Raw genomic sequence first — 22,634 nt, 5'->3', positions numbered from 1 at the left:
TCACTGTCTGACTAGCAGAGTGGTAGCTCACTATCCCACTAGCAGCAGAGTGGTAGCTCACTGTCTGACTAGCAGAGTGGTAGCACACTGGCTGTGTCTGACTAGCAGAGTGGTAGCTCACTGGCTGTGTCTGACTAGCAGAGTGGTAGCTCACTGGCTGTGTCTGACTAGCAGAGTTGTAGCTCACTTGCTGTGTCTGACTAGCAGAGTGGTAGCTCACTGGCTGTGTCTGACTAGCAGAGTTGTAGCTCACTTGCTGTGTCTGACTAGCAGAGTGGTAGCTCACTATCTGACAAGCAGAGTGGTAGCACACTGGCTGTGTCTGACTAGCAGAGTGGTAGCTCACTGTCTGACTAGCAGAGCGGTAGCTCACTGACTGTGTCTGACTAGCAGAGTGGTAGCTCACTATCTGACAAGCAGAGTGGTAGCTCACTGTCTGACTAGCAGAGCGGTAGCTCACTGGCTGTGTCTGACTAGCAGAGTGGTAGCACACTGGCTGTGTCTGACTAGCAGAGTGGTAGCTCACTGGCTGTGTCTGACTAGCAGAGTGGTAGCTCACTGGCTGTGTCTGACTAGCAGAGTTGTAGCTCACTGGCTGTGTCTGACTAGCAGAGTGGTAGCTCACTATCTGACAAGCAGAGTGGTAGCTCACTGGCTGGGTCCGACTAGCAGAGTAGTAGCTCACTATCTGACTAGCAGAATGGTAGCTCACTATCTGACTAGCAGAATGGTAGCTCACTATCTGACTAGCAGAGTGGTAGCTCACCGACTGTGCTGAACTCAGTAATAAGCTGAACAATCATCACCACCATAATCTTCCCAATATCACTGTTGAAGGTGTTATCGCAAAAGGCAATGAGGGAAATGTTTAATATCAGTGTCAGACTAATTGTTCTCAGAAACATGTCAAGTATCCCTTCTGTTGTTAACAATCAGAGAAACTTCTTTGACTTTGAACAAGTACATTTTGACAGTTTACTTTTCTGGGATAATACCATTCACTTTTTGCAGCCATTTTGGCCACCTAATCCCCACACCACTGTCCATCTCCTGAATCTGCTCAGTGACCCATACACATTAACTGTTCTATAAAACAACAGGTCATTACTTCAGTGTTCTATATACAGGTCATCAAATCAATCTGAGTGTACACAAGCACTTAGCAAACATCCACTGAAAAAACAGACAACCAACTGTGTTGTTTAATGTTCATACATCAGTCGACATGGTAGAGTGAGTGTGTGTTTGCTTGTTGCTTAACGCCACTCAGCAATATTCCAGCTGTGACGGCGGTCTCAAAATAATCGAGTCTAGACAAAACAATCTAGTGATTGATATCATGAACATACATCCACGCAATAGGGATACAATGTCATACATAAACCAAGTCAGCAAATCTGACCACCTGATCCCCTTAGTCGTCTCTTACAACAAGCATGGGTTGCTGATGACCTAGTCCAACCCATATCTTTCATGGGTGGGTACAGTCAGTGAGTTTGGTCTACTGTCGCTTTGAACGGTATTGCTGTAAATATGACTGTGTGCGCGACTGATGTGGGAGGAAAGACCAAAGTGATGCATGGGTAAGACTTGACTACTTTAGTGAAACCCACAAGCACGGGTTCAGTGCTGACAAAACAAGGAATATGATCAAGGTAAATCAGAATTTGAACCCAGATGCACCTAAGGCATGCAGCTCTGCACAGCAACTTGTGTCGACATAGAAGACTGGAAGCACTATAGCATGCTAAAACAGGTGGATATGTGTTGATCATGTTGAGGATATTGTCCATGGACTTACAGTACTCCTAACCATGCTAACAAACTCCTACAAAACTGAAAAATCACACAGAACTGAAAACTCCTTATAAATAAATTCATAGAAATGAAAGGCATAGTTAATCAAAACTTTTTTTTCGCTTAACCTAGGAAAATGTGTAATAGACCAGCAATGACAAGCATAAGCATTTTAAATTTCTTTCTTTAATTAATTTTCGATTTGCAGTACACATCAGATACATGTAAAAAAATTATGTCAATAAACATGACAGAAATGTCATGATACGATCAAAACATACATATTCAGCCTTACAACTAATGAGGGTTTCATGCATAACAAATTTTACATTAAACATTTGTATCAATACATTCCTAAAGTTTCTGTCCAGTAAATATTTTATGATAGACATCTACCATGTCCATTCATGTCACATCTATCATGACGTGGGGTTTTTAGACCAAAAGGTCAAACTGCAGCGAGCAACAGCAGATGTGACAGAATCAACATGATCACCAAGAAAAACAGTCAGTGGCAACTGATAACACCATCATAATAATAATGATAGATATAATAATATTATTATTATTAATAATTGGAATAACCCAATGACATGTTCGATAGAAACAGGGTTCTAGTATGTTCCCTATTTAAATATTGTACTTTCTACGTAACAAAGGTCTTGAAACGAAGGGATAGATGAATGTAGACCCATTGCTATTTCAATCTCATAGTGAATAACAAGAATTTCAGGGCTAATTTCATCCAGCCATTAATTACAGTTACTTATGACTCCCCCTGTCCATGCAACACTGTCATTAGTGGAGACTTGTAACTCTTCAAAACACAAAACTCACCATACCACTTTCCACATGACAACAACATTTATAAGCAGGAAAGTGTAGGAGAATGTCACAAGTCCTACAACTCAGACATACATAGGATTAGATTTAACAGAGCAAGGTTTTCACATAAAAGAAGGACTGGTGACTTATGAGTCAGTTTCTTCTGCACTGTATGAAGGACCATCATTAGCCTTGCTCCAAGTCTGCACTTGTAATATTATGATGTCCTATGTGGCTTTGGCCTTGAAATTCTAAACAAATCTTTGAAAAAAAGGGTTGTATTGAAAGCAACTCTCTCAAGCTCCTGTACATGGTAAATTAGAAAGTATAGATAGACCATAAAGACTCCAGCCTCTCTTTATGATCACAGGCCTACAAAGACGTCAGATTATGATAAGATAAAATAATAAGCTGAAATGTTTCTGTTTTTCATTTTATTTTGTATTATAAAGTAACTAATAAAAAATGTAATTAAATAATCATTTCCTTCATCTTTACCAGGACTAGCAAACTTGTCTGGCTACGAGCCCATGTGACCAGAAAGCAGGACAACAGTTGAGGCCCACAAGAGAACAGTGTGTTGGTTAAATATACCATGCCCTGGTGAACGACTTGAACAGGCCCGGGGGATACACTGTGATATACACCAGGTTTTGCCTTACACAGCAAGACACTGGAGCACAGCCCATATATAATCAGATAAGATGGTCACCATAATTAACCAGGGTTATTGAAAGTAGAACCAACCTTACAAGGAGGGGTAAATGTACACCAAGTACTTGCACACAAAATGCATTTGCAAAATAAACCTAAGAATTAAACTGCAGAGAGGAATATTCAAGCAATATCACAGCAGCATGTAAAACATTGGCAAACAAGGCAAAAAGTAAACAGGGCTCTGACTCCAACATATTTCTAAGTTCAAAACACACAAAAAAAAACAACATTTTCTCAGAAAATCGACTTATCGAAATCAAACTGAGCAGTGAACCTCTCCTATTGGTAAAGAAACTGTGACCCCAATTGGAAAAGAATCCATTTAGTAGTTCTCAAGTTATAGGTCACACAAATGTTGAAATAAAAACATTCTAAGTTCAAAACATGGGGGGAAAAAATTATTCAGAAAACACACACATCACAATCAAACTTTGCAGTGAACCTCTTCTAATAGTATCGAAAGTGTTCCTTAAATCTGAAAAGAATCCATGTAGTCGTTCTCAAGTTATAGGTCGCACAAATATTAAAGAAGAAAAAAGACTTCCTGAGTTCAAAACATGGAAACATTCTCATTTTCTCAGAAAACCCACATATCAAAATCAAATTCAAACTCTGCACTGAACCTCTTCTATTAGTATGGAAATAATAAATTTGAAAAGAATCCAGCAGGATAGTTTTCAAGTTATGGGTCGCACAAATGTTTAAGTAAAAACATTTTAAGTAAAAACAATGAAATGAATGATCACCGATTTAAACCAGCCGCTTCTATTTATTCAGCTCTTAGAGTAAATGATGCTTGGAATTTTTTTGCCCTGGAACACCAAACGAGAACTCCTATACAACTACATCATGTCCATACAGTACGCCATTTGCACACAAAACACAGTTCACAAACAGTACATTGATCTACCCAGTAACATATTTGCAAAACTGTTGAGTAATGGCTCCAAATGCGATTCCTAATATGGCGGCTGATGCCGACATATTTGCATACTTATCACAATTATTTAAACTTCCCTTTTTTAACATCTAGATTCTGAGTAATTCATGTTGATCAAACCGATGATGGTGTTGAACATGTTGGACCAAAATAGAATTCACTGCAAAATGTACATTTATCACATACATATTGGGTATCCATCAGTATTATCCAGGATCTCAAAAATGTCTTTGTAAATGTCCTAAAAACAAGTCCAAAAAAGTCAAGTTAGCCATATTATTATTTCGTGAATTCTTTTTAGACTTTTTAAGTCCCCATGATCCCCAGCAAGGTGGCCAAGCATTGGTTACTGGTGGCTTATAGCCCCTGTATTAAACAGTAGTAGATAATATTGTTATGCCAAAACATGTTTGACAAAAAAATTTCTAAATAGAACTTTGTATTCATGAATCAACTGTATATATATCAACTGGTTCTCATCGCTATATGGCTTAAAAAAAAAGCCGATTTGACGTAATATTTTAACTCACGCCCTTTTTAGACATAAGAGTTGAAGAACAATCAAATGTCTAATTATTACTACTAATAAAAACTGTAACTTCTTATTACTGACCATGTTGGCTTAACATAACAGCAACACACAAAAATGCTATTAATTCTTTATGAATAATGTTTGATTTGTGAGGTAACCGTGTACCAGATGTCGAGTGTTGTCCCATCCCCCAACATGCATCTGGACCTTCTCATGCACAGGCCACATATCCCCACTGATGTGTCCACATGTTAGAAGACAGGGTGAAATTTGGTTGATGACTGTTTACTGTTGTCAAAGTTATAAAAATTTGATCAAACACACTCCAGTCATGTATCAAGGCCCCAGAATACTGCAACATGCACTGCAGAAAGTCCGGTCCACACTGCGAGGACAAATACCAGACTGTCTGGCTACTGGCCTCAAAACAGCCACGTCCTGTGGGCTGCTAATTCATGCACATGGCGCCAACTCAACACCAAAACAAACAACAAACCAAACAACTTGGACTTCTGAAATATTTTCCCAATTCTCTTCATAATTTCTGTTTCAATGTTCGCTGAGCTGCTTTACTTTGTATCGAGTTGTTCTCAAACATCCACAAGGAATGTAACCCAAATATCATAGCGGTAGACACCATTGTCAAATCCCACTAGTCTGCTGCTCATTTCGGATTAGTGGTTTATGTAACATACTAGATTTTCGTATTCCCTCTTGATTTCCCTAGTCTTGAACTAACGTACTAGTGACTGTGTCTATCCCTGGATATAAGGTATTATACTGCTCATGGTTGTTGTTATTGTTGTTGTTGGTTGTTTAATGCCACTCAGCAATATTCCAACTGTACATTGATCGTTTGTTGTTTAATGCCACTCAGCAATATTCCAACGGTACATTGATCGTTTGTTGTTTAATGCCACTCAGCAATATTGCAACTGTACATTGATCGGTTGTTATTTAACGCCACTCAGCAATATTCCAACTGTACATTGATCGGTTGTTATTTACCGCCACTCAGCAATATTCCAACTGTACATTGATCGGTTGTTATTTACCGCCACTCAGCAATATTCCAACTGTACATAGATCGGTTGTTATTTACCGCCACTCAGCAATATTCCAACTGTACATAGATCGGTTGTTATTTAACGCCACTCAGCAATATTCCAACTGTACATTGATCGGTTGTTATTTACCGCCACTCAGCAATATTCCAACTGTACATAGATCGTTTATTATTTACCGCCACTCAGCAATTTTCCAACTGTACATTGATAGTTTGTTGTTAAACGCCACACTCAGCAATATTCCAGCTATATGACGGCAGTCTGTAAATAATAGAGACTGGACCAGACAATCCAGTGATTGACATCATGACCATCGATCCACGCAATTGGGATATGATGACATGCATCAACCAAGTCAGCAAGCCTGACCATTCGATCCCGTTAGACGGCACATTGTAATATTCCAGCAATATGACTGCAGGGGTCACCAGGAATGGGCATGATACGTTATCCCAATGTGGGGAATCAAACCCAGGTGAACAAGTGAATACTTTGACCACCCGCCTCCACTCAGATGATGTGAAGTCACCTTCGACATTTTTTTCTCTAAGTCTGTATGTATACAAAGGTATTTGACATGAAAGGTGCTTTAGCTATGTATAGATTTAACCAATGACATCATATTATGGAGATTCAGGGTTAGACAGTTCCTAATATCTTATGATGGTTGTGAGTAGGGGTCTATTTTCCCTATTGCGGTTGTATTGCAATAGTTTTGCGACAGTATTAAACCAACTTTAAGGCGTGATAATTATTCTGCTTTATATAATTGAAATCAATAAAGAATTGCTGACATTCTGAAAGACGGCCATTTTCCTCTCTGTTGCTACTCAAACCAAAGGGTAGTAACTCTAATTTGAAGTTGTCGTAATCCTTGTTAACCAAACACACAGGCAGGTTTGAAATTTGGGTAACATAAATATGCATATTATTTGTAACTAACTCCAATTATTGAAACTATCGATTGTTATGCATACGATTGACAGTACTGCTGGCATTTTTAAAATTCCTATCGCTATTGAACTATCGTAGGGCAAACAATTGTAGTAGTTCGATATATCGTTACTCTCCTCATTGTGAGGTCACTAAAGGGACTGGGTGGTCAGACTAGTGACCTAGTTGATTGGGTACCATCATACCACCACAACATGGCTAACGATACCAATCACTGGTGTGTCTAGTTTACAAGCCACTGACACATACTTTAAAACTTACTGAAAGTGGTGTTCAACAACAACCAAATAGGCAAACAACCAACACAAAAGTGCCTATCATGAAAAACATGTCTTCTACTACCTTGGATCATTGTGCCCGGAGGCAGGGGTTCCCAACTAACATGGCTTCATAGTCTAGAGAGAAACAAGGGAGGGGACCAAAAAGGATGTATTATCACAAAACATAATAAGTGTAATCAAAATGTTTCCAATAAACATTGTTTATTGTTTGTCCAGTGATCTCACATGAGTCAGCCCAGTCAGGCACTCATTTTTCACACACATGAAAACATGTTGGGAATAGTATTTTGGTAATAGCAAAAACAACATTTCCTTAAATCTGCACAGGACATTTTCACATGCCAAAAGACAAATGGAATAATATTCCAGGCATAGACAAACAGGCCAAACACAGAGGCAACGTTTGTACATGTACAGCCTCAAAATAATGGCCTTCAATATGTTCACTGTATTTGCTACTGTCAGAGCGACTACAGGAAGTTTCTGTTTAGTAAAACAGCAACCAGTCGAACTACGCTGTAAACCCCACAACACATTGTACCCACATGGCATGTGTTGTTTCTAGTTATCTCCCTTACTTTCCACACAGGTGCTAATCACCTGGCAACATCTCACAATGAGAAACATAATCTCAAATCAAACTACCTTGAAATCCCTTCTCTAGCACTGCTGACATGGACAAAAAGACCAAAAAAACTCTGTAGAAATCCATTAAATATTCTCCTATCCAAATTTCATACACTCAGGAACCTAAACTAACAGATATGCAACTCATAATTTGCTCAAAGATAGTCATTACCAAGACAGCATATTCTAATTCACTGACTAACACTTACTGTCAGCAGTATATTACAGGGATTAAACCAACTTTAAGGATTGATAATTATATTGCTTTATATAATTGAAATCACTACCAATACAAGTACTTCTTGCCTCAATCAACTCAACATGTTCATGTTAGAGTGCAAGTTTAATGGGTATATGTAACTTTGCAGATTTGGATAGATCGCAACATTGTCAATGGAAATATTGTATTGACAACATCAAAACGGCATGTAAATAAGTCTTATGTGCACTTTTGTCCTGTCTATCAATTTCAAAGGCTGAAACGAAAATACAGCAGAGGTGAAGCCTTTATATACAGAGGCTCCATATATGGTCTTTTTGGAGGACATTACCTTTAAAATTACACCTTTAATTGCACAAGCTACCTCTAACATTACACACTTGACCACACAAGCCCTCCCCTCAGTTCACATTCTAGCAGGCAAGCCTCCGTTCGCACTCTAGCAGGCAAGCCTCCGTTCGCACTCTAGCAGGCAAGCCTCCGTTCGCACTCCAGCAGGCAAGCCTCCGTTCGCACTCTAGCAGGCAAGCCTCCGTTCGCACTCTAGCAGGCAAGCCTCCGTTCACACTCTAGCAGGCAAGCCTCTGTTCACAGTCATGGTCGGAAAGAAAACAGTTTCTTCACCCATTTTAACTCTTAGGCATTCTCCTATCCACAATTAAACAATGATCATTTGCACACTGTACTTTACTTCATATGAATGGGATTAAAAGGTTGAAAAAAAAACCCCTCTTTCTTCCAACATAAAAGTGACAAATGCCATTTACATCATAAATTGAGATCACTATTCGGTGAGAAAACTTATGAGAAACATACTATACTTCTTCAATTGCGTTTATTGTTCGCGTTAAGGTACTTTCATTTATTTTGTTGTGAGACTGCTTTGTGTTTAAAATATTCGCTGATTTGTGTATAAAATGATGAAGCATCGATAGTACTTACTTTGTTTCTGTTTGGGTATCCTGATCACAACGTGACGATATGTTCGACTCTGACAGTGACAATAGTTTTCGAGTTATCCAGGAATGTGAATGTATCTTGGAAGATGTATTGGTGATTTTGGAAGATGTACAAGTGAACTGCTACCTGTGACCAACAATAGTGACGAAAATAATGAGGATGATTCCCATCTTCTATGCATGGATTACAAGTGATTGCATAACACAGATTAGTTTGTTTGTTTAGTATATATTCTCCAGGGTCCCGTTCCTCAAAGCGATCGTAGCCATAAGACGATCATAACTCCCATACTTTAAGATAGACTTATGACAGTCTTAGCGCTAAGATCGCATTGTGGAACGGGGGCCTGATCACATTATCCCGTTGCAGTCTTGAAATAGCACTACAAAGATGAAGCGACATGTCACAGGCTGTGAACCAGTGTCAATGGCCAACGTGTTACACTACACTACCCACATGGCGGAGTGTTTTCTGATACCTCGACTGACTGCTGGCATACATCATGCAAGTTACACGTTGCTGGAGGTGATTGACTGGAGGTCAGATAATTACTGTTCTGGTCAATTACTGTAAATCGCGAAATTAATGCGTCTCCTAAAGAATGCGAACGCTGGCCCCTGGCCAAAAATGCGACTCAATATGAATTCAACACACCCTCCTCTCAAGCATCAGTGGATATGTTATCTAAATAAAATGTCCTCTGTCAGGACATGCATGCGCGCTGGCTCGTGTCGGCCTTTGACTCAGTTGCAAAGAACAAAGACACAGTGTTGCATGGGTGGCGTCTGTCTGGACTTGCAGGTGTGATCAGTGATGACGTGTTAGTGTCTTGACCCCAGTTGTAACAATTCACAGGATGTAATTAGTGTCTGAATGGCATTGTTTATATACTTGTTACAAGTGCTGCTCAATAAACGGTGATGTGGAATACATAGTTGTTTGTTTCCAGTGTATGTCTAAGTTGGTATTTCTGCTATCCAAAATGTCTTATTGTTGATATAAATGCGATGTTTAATAATGCGAGCCAAGACCACTTGCATTTTTCACATTTAATTCACGCTCGCGTTAATTTCAAGATTTACAGTATCACTAATTGGCTCCAAAGATCAATCAATGTTTATAACAGCAGAGATTGCAGGAAAGGGGGTGGGTGCAACCCTTGCCCCTAATATTGAAAAGGAACAATGATAAAATGATATGATTCATGTTTCATCAAGGTTACTTGACACGACCCTACTAGCCATACGTGTGACGTGCATGGAATCCTTACCAGTATTATACATACAGCACAGGTCTCCCGACAACTAAATGACTGCGTATGTTCTGTACCCGGCTGGTGGTAATACCCAATCAGCTTGCACGCCTAACTGGACTTGCTAATAAAGCCATGTTCCTTTGCAGCGTTTTCAAGATTCGTTTGGGTTGTGACAAATACAGGCCTCAAAATACATACTTTTTATAAAGAGCAACAGTGCTAAATGTATGTTTTCACACTTTTATTCTCGGCCATAGTATTATACATCATACTGGCTACATAATGATGTAAGAAAAATGTATTCCTATTTTTCATGATACTTGCACTTTAACTTTAAACATGTCTCAACAGAACCAGAATATACATACCTCCACAGTGATGAAATATAAAGAATGTTTCATTATCCTCTCCCATGCAGCTAAACAAAAATGTTCAACAAATGCCATTGCAGCAGTGGTAGGTCACATAACACTTACCAGCCCTGATAATAAAAGATAAGGACACTCACCAAAATGGCTAAGCGAAAGCTTAGTCTCTGAAAATATATAATTTATATAGACACAAACAACTCCTATAAAATTGAAACCGAGCCCTAGTGAGATAGGAGATTCAGAACTTAACTTAACCTGTGGAAAATCTAGACTTGCTTCATTTCAGGCTGGAGCATTACAGTAAGGGCTGGGCGGAAGGGGAAATACTATGGCTAAGGGACTCTGAGAGGCTACATAAAGCATGACATTCTCCCATAGCAGGCCAAGGACAATTTCTATTCTCTCAACAGTTATTCCACCTTCATGATGTGTAATGAAGATTTACATCCGTGTTAAGAAGGCTGTGATTGGTTTGGTCACCATTACTTCATTATTAATTAACAAAATCACCCAATCAGCATGGATGTCAAAATCTTAGAATCACCACGCCTCAGTGCATGGTAACATTCAATTCCAGGAAATGGAATACCACAAACCTGTATTTTATTGACATTGTTTTTCTGCTGGTGATTACTGCTGTAACCATAGTAATCCTTGCCAAGACGGACAGAGGGATAATAGAAATTAGGCCACACTAATTGCTTTACGGAAATCCGCCGTCTGTAAATATTGTTGAAATGGAATATATTTTTTTCTTAGAAACTTGTTTCTTTGCTGTTATCCTGCCAATAAACTGATAGCATACTGCACCAAAAACTTTTTTGTATCAATGTTTAAAAAAATCAAACAAGAGTTTCACTGACAAACATAAGGCCACACATTTTTTATTTTTCGTTTCAGAGGCCCAAGGCCCCTACTGAAACATGCTGAAAAACAACTGGAAAAGAAACAAATTAATAATAAAATAAATTATTTTTATTATGTCTCCCATTTGTAATATATATCCTCTCATACAATATAAAATGTTATATATAAATCCATGTCTACATGAACTTTTATAAGTGATGGAAGGGGAAGGATGTGACCCAGACACAGTCACTCGATATAAATATGTCAGAAACAAATAATGGGGACTGCAACGAATTAGCAACAGGTTTTTCTCACTGTTATTTTGATACATCATGTTAAAGGGGAAGTGTACATGCAAAAATCACTTTCTTTCTTTTTCTAAACAAAACGCAATTTTAGAATTAGTTAGTATCTGTGTTTGAAAATATACACTCATTTTTTTTTCACAGTGAAAGTAGGAAGCTCACAATAGTGTTAAAATGATATGCTGTTATGAAGCCTTCGTTTTACGAGCGAAATAGGCCTGAGTTATCCCCCTTAGATTATGACGTAATTGGTGCCAATTCAACTGGGTCCCTGTCTATTCTCAACGCAAAAGATATCAAGGACCAGTTTGCGGTAAAACAACATGGTCTACGACACACTCGGCGCAGTGGTGACTCATCATAACACAATTCTGGCTGGCATCTGAGACGCTAGAATCACAAAACTGTACCTACACCACGTGAAGCGGCTCTAACAAAGCATGATGACGTCATAATGTTTATCAATTGGCACCAATGACGTCATATTGCAAGGGGCATAAGCCATGGTGTTTTTGTTATGGAAATAGAACACTTGGTAAATGTGAAAAATATAAATCGTTTTAATGCAAAAAATATGTTAATTAAATTTGATGTTTTTATATTTTTGTCTATGACACTTCTATGTTAACACTTTTAATGTGGAAAAAGTACAAGAAAAATTGGTTCATTTCCGTGTGAACTTGCCCTTTAACCGCTTTAAATTCCATATGCATTTATTAGGACATCTGAAAGCAACACAATCATAAATGTTCATGTCTTTTCAAGCATACTTCATTTCAGGACATAGTAGAAAACTGACACCACTTAAATTACATTTGTCATTATGCAACATCACTTATTATTTTTATTAGCCATCTGTTAACCATAACAATAGTACTGCGAAATAGTTGTGTTTCATATTCAACCGTATTAGTGATTAAATACTTTTCCTCTCATTACCATGATGGCAGTGCACAGCTGTAATCGTCACATTGTAGAATGTGTGTGTACCTTAGTGTGCATGATATGATTCTACCGCTGTATGCTGATGGAAACAGATAGTTACGAGACAGTTGCTGTAGGGTACTATAGAGTCCAGAAAAGATTTTTAACAAAATGGTACCAGTGGTAAGTGTGCGTGGTATTACCGGTATATTGGTATACTGAGGTTCACTCTATCCACGATACGTATCACAATATCATTTTTAAATGCTCGATATATCAGGTTATTTCAAATGGCAATTTTTATCCTGTGTTTAATGTTATACACTTGCCAAATACCCAAATCGTGAATCCGGAACGTGCATCCATGCCTATTTATTGTATGAGTAAACATTATGTTGCACCAGCATCTTGTTTTGTTCCATTAATCATGTTAATGAACTTCAATTCCTAAAGCGGTGTTTCAAACTGCTTCTGAATTCAAAATTTAGAATTTTACAAAATATTGTGATACGTATTGCCATACGGCCTTGCACATTGTAAAATATTGTGATACACTTTAAAACTCCAATACCCATCCCTAGCAAGTAGCAGTGTCACCTTTGTCAAGTGGCTGTTGACTATATATCCAGGTGAGCTACAGTCATGTGACATCAGTTTTTATAACACTCTGGGCCCTGTTACACAAAGCTATTTTAGTGCTAAGGTGATCGTACCTCCCATACTTTAACAAAGGCTTATGGCAGTCATTGCACTAAGATCGCTTTGTGCAACATGGCCCCGTTCATCTATTGATTTAGATGGCATCAGTTCACATGGTTTCCATAACAAACATACCTCAAAGAACATTTCTAGACATAACTACAAGGGTGTTTTTCAGCAACAACCTAATAAATACTTGAACTTAAGGCTTGTGAAATATCTTGAAGGTTGTGTGGGTGGTCGATATACCTTATGACTAATAGTAGCACATTTATTAATCAGTCATGATCAGCTGTCTAATGTACACTAAATCTTGGAGTATCACTTAGAAATCAAGGGGGCTCCTAGAGACCTTCGACCGCCTCCATGGTCTAGCGGATAGAGCGTCTGCCTGGAGAGAGGAAAGGTCTGTGGTTGGATCCCCAGCCATGTCATACCATAAGATGTTTAAAGATGGTACATGCTACCTTGACTGGTGCTCGGCTTCAAACATTGTACCCATGTCGGGAATCGAACCTGGGTCTTCAGCGTGACGAGCGAACGCTTTAACTACTAGGCTACCCGACCGCCCCTTAAGGGGCTAAAACAAGACCTGGTCGGATCAGTGTCTGTATACTGTTTATGAGTGGGGTGTCCATGTTAAGCTGCAGCATGGTATCTGAGAGGGCGAGTACTATAAAACCAGCATTATTCCAGACCATAGATTTACACAAGTCTCTAAGGCAATAATTATTAGTTTTAATCATAATTTCAAGATTATATTCAAAATAAGAACAAATTGTCCCAATAAAGGTTTTTATGTAATGTCTGCTTATCTGGACTTGCATGTCATAAGGATAGAAAGACAATACTCCCATGGACTTATTATTCTGTACAGCTTTGGAGCGAGGCTATCCAGACTAGTACAAGCAGCCACACTCGAAAGTTCACCATATAAGTGCAATAAATCTTGAATGCAACTTTAAACCCTATTCCAGCTCATCTAACCTCCAGACCTCAAGACTCTTTGGCTACCATTTTTTAAGTTGAACCTAACCACTCCCCAAATTTTTTATTTATAAATTTAGGGCTATTACCATTATGAGTATGGCGTTGTCAGCCTTGACGTCATTGCAACATCTTAAACACTGATTGACAAATTAATAGGTAACAAGACCACAATAACACATAGAAATGTATGCACCGAGAACAAATGAAGAAGTGAAAAATAAACCCATAAAACTTTATAACTATTTTACAGAACGAAGGAATTACGACTTTAGACTGAAAAATTGCATGTCTGCAATTACAAATGCTGACCTGAAATTTTCCCTTTGCAGAGTGACAATGGTTTTATGCTGCTTTAAACAATATTCCAGCAAATATCACTGCAGGGGACACCAGAAATGGGCTTCATACATTGTACCCATGTGTTGAATCAAACTTGGGACTTAGGCGTTATGAGTGAACGCTTTAACTACTAGGCTACCCCACCACCCTAAACCTGTGCAGAGCAATGCAGTGCTAAATCAACTTAACTAGCTCACGATTAGAAAGAAGCAGTGTAGACTGTACACCAGTCTCCTGCACATCCTGCCATTCTCCAACCATACCCCCAGTAACCAGATACACTTGACATTACATTGAGATGCAATTTGAGTTACACTGTAACTTCCTTCAGATCATCATTTTAACATTTGAAATTGACATTTGAATATTGTTGAAATAAACATTATATATTTTTGGTCACCTGTGGGGGTTTAATGATTTTTTCCCGAGGTTGTCAGATTTTATGCTGAGTTAGCTGTTTAAGCTAAAACATGAATAATGACTTTGGTATTATGGGATGCAAGACAAATACCTCGGAGCAAGTCCCTAATTAACCTACTATGATCTGGGTGATGATAAATAACGATTTGTGAAACAAGACATGATCCATCAATAACCCATCTCATAACATATGCAGGTATATCAACTGCATGTGATTAATTCAACACATGGAATGAGTGCATAGCACACTGTATGCTGCAACAAAAAGACACATATGAAGGGCACGAGGCAAGTTACAATACCTTGTTAACACCACTAATGACAGCACCTGATAACCTCAGGCTTGGATAGATCAGGTCAAGTCTTGTGATACACCCACATTGTCACCTATTATCTTCTTGGAGTTAACTGCTGACAGAACAAAACCGGCCTTTGACCAAATCACGATCTGACTAAAGTTGAGTGAGATAACTACATTGAAATAAACCTGTTGTCCTAAATTAGTTATCACTGTCCACAATGCAGTCAGCGGTAATGTGATACCTATAGCTGCAGCATGTTGATAGGGGTAAGGGGTCAGATGCCTAATCTGCATGACTGAATTTAAGATACCAATTACACATACAAAGACTTATTTACACACTGCGGGAGGGAGGAAGAAGGGTGTGGGGGACAGCTGCCTCTCAAACAACATACCCAGCAAGTCGGTGTCAGGTTATTCCAACTTTTCTCGTCTGCTCATGATCAATCTAGCAGAATTTTACCCTAATTATATAGAGGCAATCTCTTGATCGAAAGCAAGGCACTATACCTAATTAAAATGTCTAGACCTAATTGTAAACATCCATCATCATGCAATCAGATATGATTTTAGCCAACATTCACCATAACATTTTCATATGAAACTGCAGTAATAAAACTCAGGAGCACTCAGCTGGTATATGACAAATATCCTTACCATGCATTTACTTGTTGAATCATGCGATGATATATGAAACATTGCAAAACAGTCTATATTGACAATTAGATGGATGGGTAATTATCTCAAAATCAACATCCAACATAATTCCACAGTGAAATTATCTTAAAATATAAATTAAAGGTGCTGCAAAACCATTACGACATAAGGTTTGAAGTGGCTAATCAATAAAAATGTCATCTTATATGAAGACGATGATTCATCAAGTGATCAGAATGTTTAGTGGATGGTAGCTGTCAGGACAACTCACCAACATGCAATTAAGATATATAATGTAAATATACCAAGATACCTTATTCGAGTTTATAGATATATCATGCATACCTTTATGGACGGCATAGACACAGAAGTTGCATACTTAACCTACCTGATCTTTATGTTCGATTGACAGCTGAACAAGCTATAGCCTATTAGCTTATTTGGATATATAGTCTCATGTAGTCTTCAGCGTTGTATGAAATAACTTTCTTTAACTGTAAAAAACTCTAAATCCAGCTTAACCTCGCTTCGGGAACAAAGAGGCAACAGAGAAATCGCACTTCCCGAGTTCACAGGTGGTCTCAGATGGTAAACAAAACACTTCCTCCAGCGAGTTGCTCACGCAGTCTACGTCATCTCGAGTGAGTGTCGATATTTCCACCTCCCGCGGAAGTAGAACTTCCAGAAAATGTTACTGTATGCGTGTTTCACTTCCTGTTGTCTATGGGAACACTTGAATACTTACCGAAGCAGTCTTGTCCTTCACATCAAGCTTTTCTACCAAAACGTGAATGGAGAGCAAGCTGTCATTCTGTACACGGCAGCCATGCCGTATTTGTTATTTCCGTTGAGCAGAATGGAATACATGAATCTGATTGGTCGGCTTTATTACAGCGAAGGGTAAATTTCTAGCGGGAAAACAAAAAGGTTATGATTTGGCGATTCTGCAATGCATACCATTTTACCGTTCAATACATTTTGTACTCAGCTCCCGATAGTTAATATTGTGACACTATTTGGCTTGTGGGCGGTGGGGTAGCCTAGTAGTAAAGCGTACGCTCGTCACGCGGAAGAACTGGGTTCGATTCCCCGATTCCACATTGGGTACAATGTGTGAAGCCCATTTCTGGTATCCCCCGCCGTGATATTGCTGGAATATTGCTAAAAGCGGCGTAAAACCATACTCACTCAGTCACTATATATATACAGTAAGGCAAAACATGTATTATTTCGTAAAAGGCTACGATTTAAATTCAAATCTAAAAGGTAATTCAAATGTAACGACAGTAACAAATCTTGAAATATTTATATCATCGGGGGGTCCGTATACCAATTGCGTGGATTGGTCCTCATGATATCAAACACTGGATTGTCTGGTCCAGACTTGGTTAGTTTTCAGACAGCCGTCATATAGCTGGAATATTACCGAGTGCGGCGTTCGACAACAAACCAACCAACAATCAATCATCTAATATTTATTTGCAAACAGTGAATATTTTAACTGTAGACAATAGTTTCTAAATCTGAAAACTGTACAATAGCATTGTCATCCAGCATTCTCTGATTAGATGAACCTACTATAAGAAATGTGATATATTATCTCATGTACTTTTGGTACCTGACACTGTAGCCTATAAATCATTTGATTTTCGAACTTTCGAGACTAATCCAATTAACAGGAACCTGTTATAATATATATGCAAACGTGTAGACACAAACGAAGTCCCGATCTCTATCTGCAGGGCTCCTCATGCAGTGTTTAGTCCGGTTTGTCCTTAATTAATGCTGCGTCAGTTAGCAGACAGACAGAGAATAGCTGTGATATTGGTCTGCGCATGAACATTGTCCGTGTTCGATTTCAACACCCTGCACGACCCTGGTGATGATCCCTCGTTGACCATGTAAGGTATGACCCAAATTAATTTCGGTTGACCCATGCTTGCACATATTAACGGATTTACGTCATACTTCGGTTGACCAAAGTTGCCAACACCATCGAGCCCCTGGGGAGCGGTGCTTTGTTTAGCAGCCTCCTAGTGACGTCATCGTCAAAGCTAATTAGTTTCATATATTGATTCTTTCATAAATAAAAACGTGTCAATGAATATACTTAACTAGGTATTGATAGTATATATGCTTCAGGGAAATTTAACTTTCGATTTTGTATATGAAATACTTTAGAATGATTAAGGCAACTGATGATGTTTTTACACCTCTGTCCCATTTTTTCAACCTCACATTGAACATTTTTGTTTTACTTGCGTTTTTGTTTGCTTTTACAAGAAAAGACGGCACAAACTGGTGACCTGATCTTTTTTATGAGACACAATTCATAGAGATTTTTAGTTTTGATAGGGTTTCTAATTTGTGGGGTTTCTTTTACAGCAAGCGCCCTCATGGCTGGCTACCAGGTGAACTGTTGTAGACATTGCATATATACCCTGATCCAATCAATACAGCGACGACGGTGAGTAGAGTTTCATTGCCAACCGCACTAAGAACGTGTCTAGAAAATGAATTCAGAGGGTGTTTTGGATGTATTTATTTTTAGGAGACCATGGCGAAGTATATCCACCCATGATCGTCGAATTCTTTTGACAAATATGCCTTCAGGGTAATCGATACAGCAGACTGGCCCGTTTTTCTTTCATAACCGAGCCGTATATGCATGGATGAGGTAAACCCTAGCTTCCACCTTGCGTGGGGGTCACTCCCAAGAGACATTAGTTGTCTTTTCGAGTGGACCTTTATAGAGCGAGTGTGAAACTGTACGGACGTCAGAGTCGCGGTCATCTGACCGACCTCCCGTGTAAAAAAAAAAGAAAAGCCGAACGTCGTGAGAACTTCACATTATTGAGTATTATTACAAGTCCATCGCCCATGTAATACACACGTAAGCTGCCGGAACTGAAGAACGCTGACTATATGAGGTCACACACACCTTCGACAGCTGAAGAACGCTGGCTATATGACGTTAAATCCACCTGTGACAGCTGAAAAACGCTGACTGTATTTAAGAATTGACCTACACTTTGTGTGAGTTCATTGGAGTACGAACCTTCATAGAGTGAGGGCCAAACTGTATGATCAGAAAGAACGCTTATGTATGTTTTCGTGCTAGGGAATTCCCAGGGGTTTCCCCAGGAATGTGGAAGTAGTCCGTCAGTGTTTACGTCATTTCAAGAACACGGTCTCGTGAAAACGTATGAACGTCAAATTGTGTCGTTCATACACTTATATTTTTTTAATTTGACGTTTACACGATATACGGCTTTTCCATTGGACGAGAGGTCGGTCACATGACCGCGAAATTGACGTTCATAAGTGTATGAACGACACAATTTGACGTTCATACGTTTTTCACGAGATCGTGTTCTTGAAATGACGTAAACACTGACGAACTACTTCCACATTCCTGGGGAAACCCCTGGGAATTCCGTAGCAGGGAAGGTTCATACTCCAATGAACTCACACACTTATGAACGTCAATTTTGCGGTCATGTGACCGACCTCTCGTCCAATGGAAAAGCCGTATATCGTGTAAACGTCAAATTAAAAAAATATAAGTGTATGAACGACACAATTTGACGTTCATACGTTTTCACGAGACCGTGTTCTTGAAATGACGTAAACACTGACGGACTACTTCCACATTCCTGGGGAAACCCCTGGGAATTCCGTAGCAGGGAAGATTCATACTCCAATGAACTCACACAAAGTGAAGGTCAATTCTTAAATGAACGTCAATTTCGCGGTCATGTGACCGACCTCTCGTCCAATGGAAAAGCCGTATATCGTGTAAACGTCAAATTAAAAAAATATAAGTGTATGAACGACACAATTTGACGTTCATACGTTTTTCACGAGACCGTGTTCTTGAAATGACGTAAACACTGACGGACTACTTCCACATTCCCGGGGAAACCCCTGGGAATTCCCTAGCACGAAAACATATAATGCATTATTTCTGATCATTTAGAACCTTTAATCTTGGTCTCAGCATTTCAGTATACATTGAGAAACGTAAGAAAGCTTGACTGCATGATTGTTTACGAATTTCCTCGCTACGGCCCATCCTAATGAACAAACGAAAAAATTGCACATCCAAACTATCGTCAGTATCGACTCGATCTGTGTCTAGGTTGACAGTGACGGTCTCCAGCAATCTACGAATTTACCCTGGTGTCTGTTTGACGCATCTTTAATCACCTGTCAATAATCGGTCAGTTGATCAATGATGACTAACACATGTTACCGCCACAGGTTCATTAACAACTTCGGAAATCCTCCCGTCACGTTTATGGTGTCGGCCATTTTGACGTCTTGTACTTGACGTAAATGTATTACGACGCGCTGTCATTGTGACTGACTTACTGAAGTAGTTCATTACAGACCTTTCTCATCTAATGGGGATATTATATGAACACATGTGTTGCGTAAGATGTTTCTGAAGAGCAAGTTGTGCATCCATACGCTCATGTCACCTCTCTTTTTGGGTAACTATTTTATTCCGCGATATAGCTGGTTGTTGTTTGGCTGTCATTGTAAACATGAAGTCACACGCACTAAATAAAATTGTGTTTAGATCTTGGCCTACACCCTTTGAGGTAAGAACTTGTGATAAAAAAATATAAGAATTCAGAATTGACCTTCACTTTGTGTGAGTTCATTGGAGTATGAACCTTCATAGAGTGAGGGCCAAACCGTATGAACGTCGGAGCTTGCGCGGTCATGTGACCGACCTCTCGTCCAATGGAAAAGCCGTATATCGTGTAAACTTCAAATTAAAAAATTATATGACGTTACATACCTGTGGCAGCTGAAGATCGCTGACTGTATATGACGTTACACACCTGTGACAGTTGAAGATCACTGACTGTATATGACGTTACACACCTGTGGCAGGTGAAGATCACTGACTGTATTATATGACGTTACACACCTGTGACAGCTGAAGAATGCTGACAATATGACGCTACACACCTGTGACAGCTGAAGATCACTGACTATATGACGTTACACACCTGTGACAGCTGAAGATCGCTGACTGTATATGACGTTACACACCTGTGGCAGGTGAAGATCACTGACTATATGACGTTACACACCCGTGACAGCTAAAGAGGACTGACTATATGACGTTACACACCCGTGACAGCTGAAGAATACTGACTGTATATGACGTTACACACCTGTGGCAGGTGAAGATCACTGACTGTATTATATGACGTTACACACCTGTGACAGCTGAAGAATGCTGACAATATGACGCTACACACCTGTGACAGCTGAAGATCACTGACTATATGACGTTACACACCTGTGACAGCTGAAGATCGCTGACTGTATATGACGTTACACACCTGTGGCAGGTGAAGATCACTGACTATATGACGTTACACACCCGTGACAGCTAAAGAGGGCTGACTATATGACGTTACACACCCGTGACAGCTGAAGAATGCTGACTATATGACGCTACACACCTGTGACAGCTGAAGATCACTGACTGTATATGACGTTACACACCTGTGACAGCTGAAGATCACTGACTATATGACGTTACACACCTGTGACAGCTGAAGAATGCTGACTATATGACGCTACACACCTGTGACAGCTGAAGATCACTGACTATATGACGTTACACAACTGTGACGGTACACGGATACAACCCATCAAACCATATTCCCCGAGTGATAAAAGTACAATTTATTTATCTTACCGTCATGCTTATCAGAAAGCACAATTTTAAAGCAAACGAATGCGAATCGTTTGTTTGTCGCCATATTGCCAGGTCAGGTCCAGACAACAATTTGTTTGCGTGTAGTCGGAGCCCTGCTATATTGAAAAGCCTATTTCTGCTCAGTCATGTCTGCTCGAAAGGTACTGTGATGCTCTCGAATTCTCCCTAAATGCAGTTTTGGTTCTGTAAACGTCTTCTCTGAAACTACCGAATTGAGAAAGCTGGACTTTGGCATGTATGGATCTCTTTATAGTGACATCATAGTTTTTGAAATCATTAGGATTTTACTGTTTTCTTTTGTGACGCAATTGGAAAAGTAGGTTCTGAGGCTCAGAGTTGAAACTTTGAGTAAAGTATCTGTAACTGTTGTGTATTACAACGATGTCCTACAATAGTAGAGGTTGAACTAGGGGTGGTTATGATCCGTCCTGTATTACAACGATGTCCTACAATAGTAGAGATTGAACTAGGGGTGGTTATGATCCGTCCTGTATTACAACGATGTCCTACAATAGTAGAGATTGAACTAGGGGTGGTTATGACCCGTCCTGTATTACAACGATGTCCTACAATAGTAGAGATTGAACAAGGGTGGTTATGATCCGTCCTGTATTACAACGATGTCCTGCAATAGTAGAGATTGAACTAGGGGTGGTAATGATCCGTCCTGTATTACAACGATGTCCTACAATAGTAGATATTGAACTAGGGGTGGTAATGATCCGTCCTGTATTACAACGATGTCCTACAATAGTAGAGATTGAACTAGGGGTGGTTATGGTCGTCCTGGTTTTCGAACGTTTCCATGGAGCTGAACATCACAAGGAATGGATCCTTTACAGATGCCATATGTTTGAG

At 39.3% G+C, this 22,634-nt stretch overlaps 1 protein-coding gene across 2 annotated transcripts in view; it reads right to left on the bottom strand.

Annotated features, from left to right (window-relative positions):
* LOC124131641 (solute carrier organic anion transporter family member 5A1-like) overlaps positions 1-16,877 on the bottom strand; it is a 63,703-nt gene extending 46,826 nt beyond the window's left edge. Inside the window, exon 1 of one of the 2 annotated variants that reach the window (XM_046495050.2) lies at positions 16,776-16,877. The gene's annotated coding sequence lies outside the window, so the exon portion shown is untranslated. The other variant, XM_046495049.2, reaches the window with a different exon arrangement.
* Between the last annotated feature and the right edge of the window lie 5,757 nt (positions 16,878-22,634).

The sequence above is a fragment of the Haliotis rufescens genome, unplaced genomic scaffold, assembly GCF_023055435.1.
Source record: "Haliotis rufescens isolate VD_foot unplaced genomic scaffold, xgHalRufe1.0.p SCAF_1, whole genome shotgun sequence".
NCBI lineage: Eukaryota > Metazoa > Mollusca > Gastropoda > Lepetellida > Haliotidae > Haliotis > Haliotis rufescens.
Note: the sequence above shows the minus strand (reverse complement) of the source record. Positions and strands in the feature narration are given on the sequence as shown.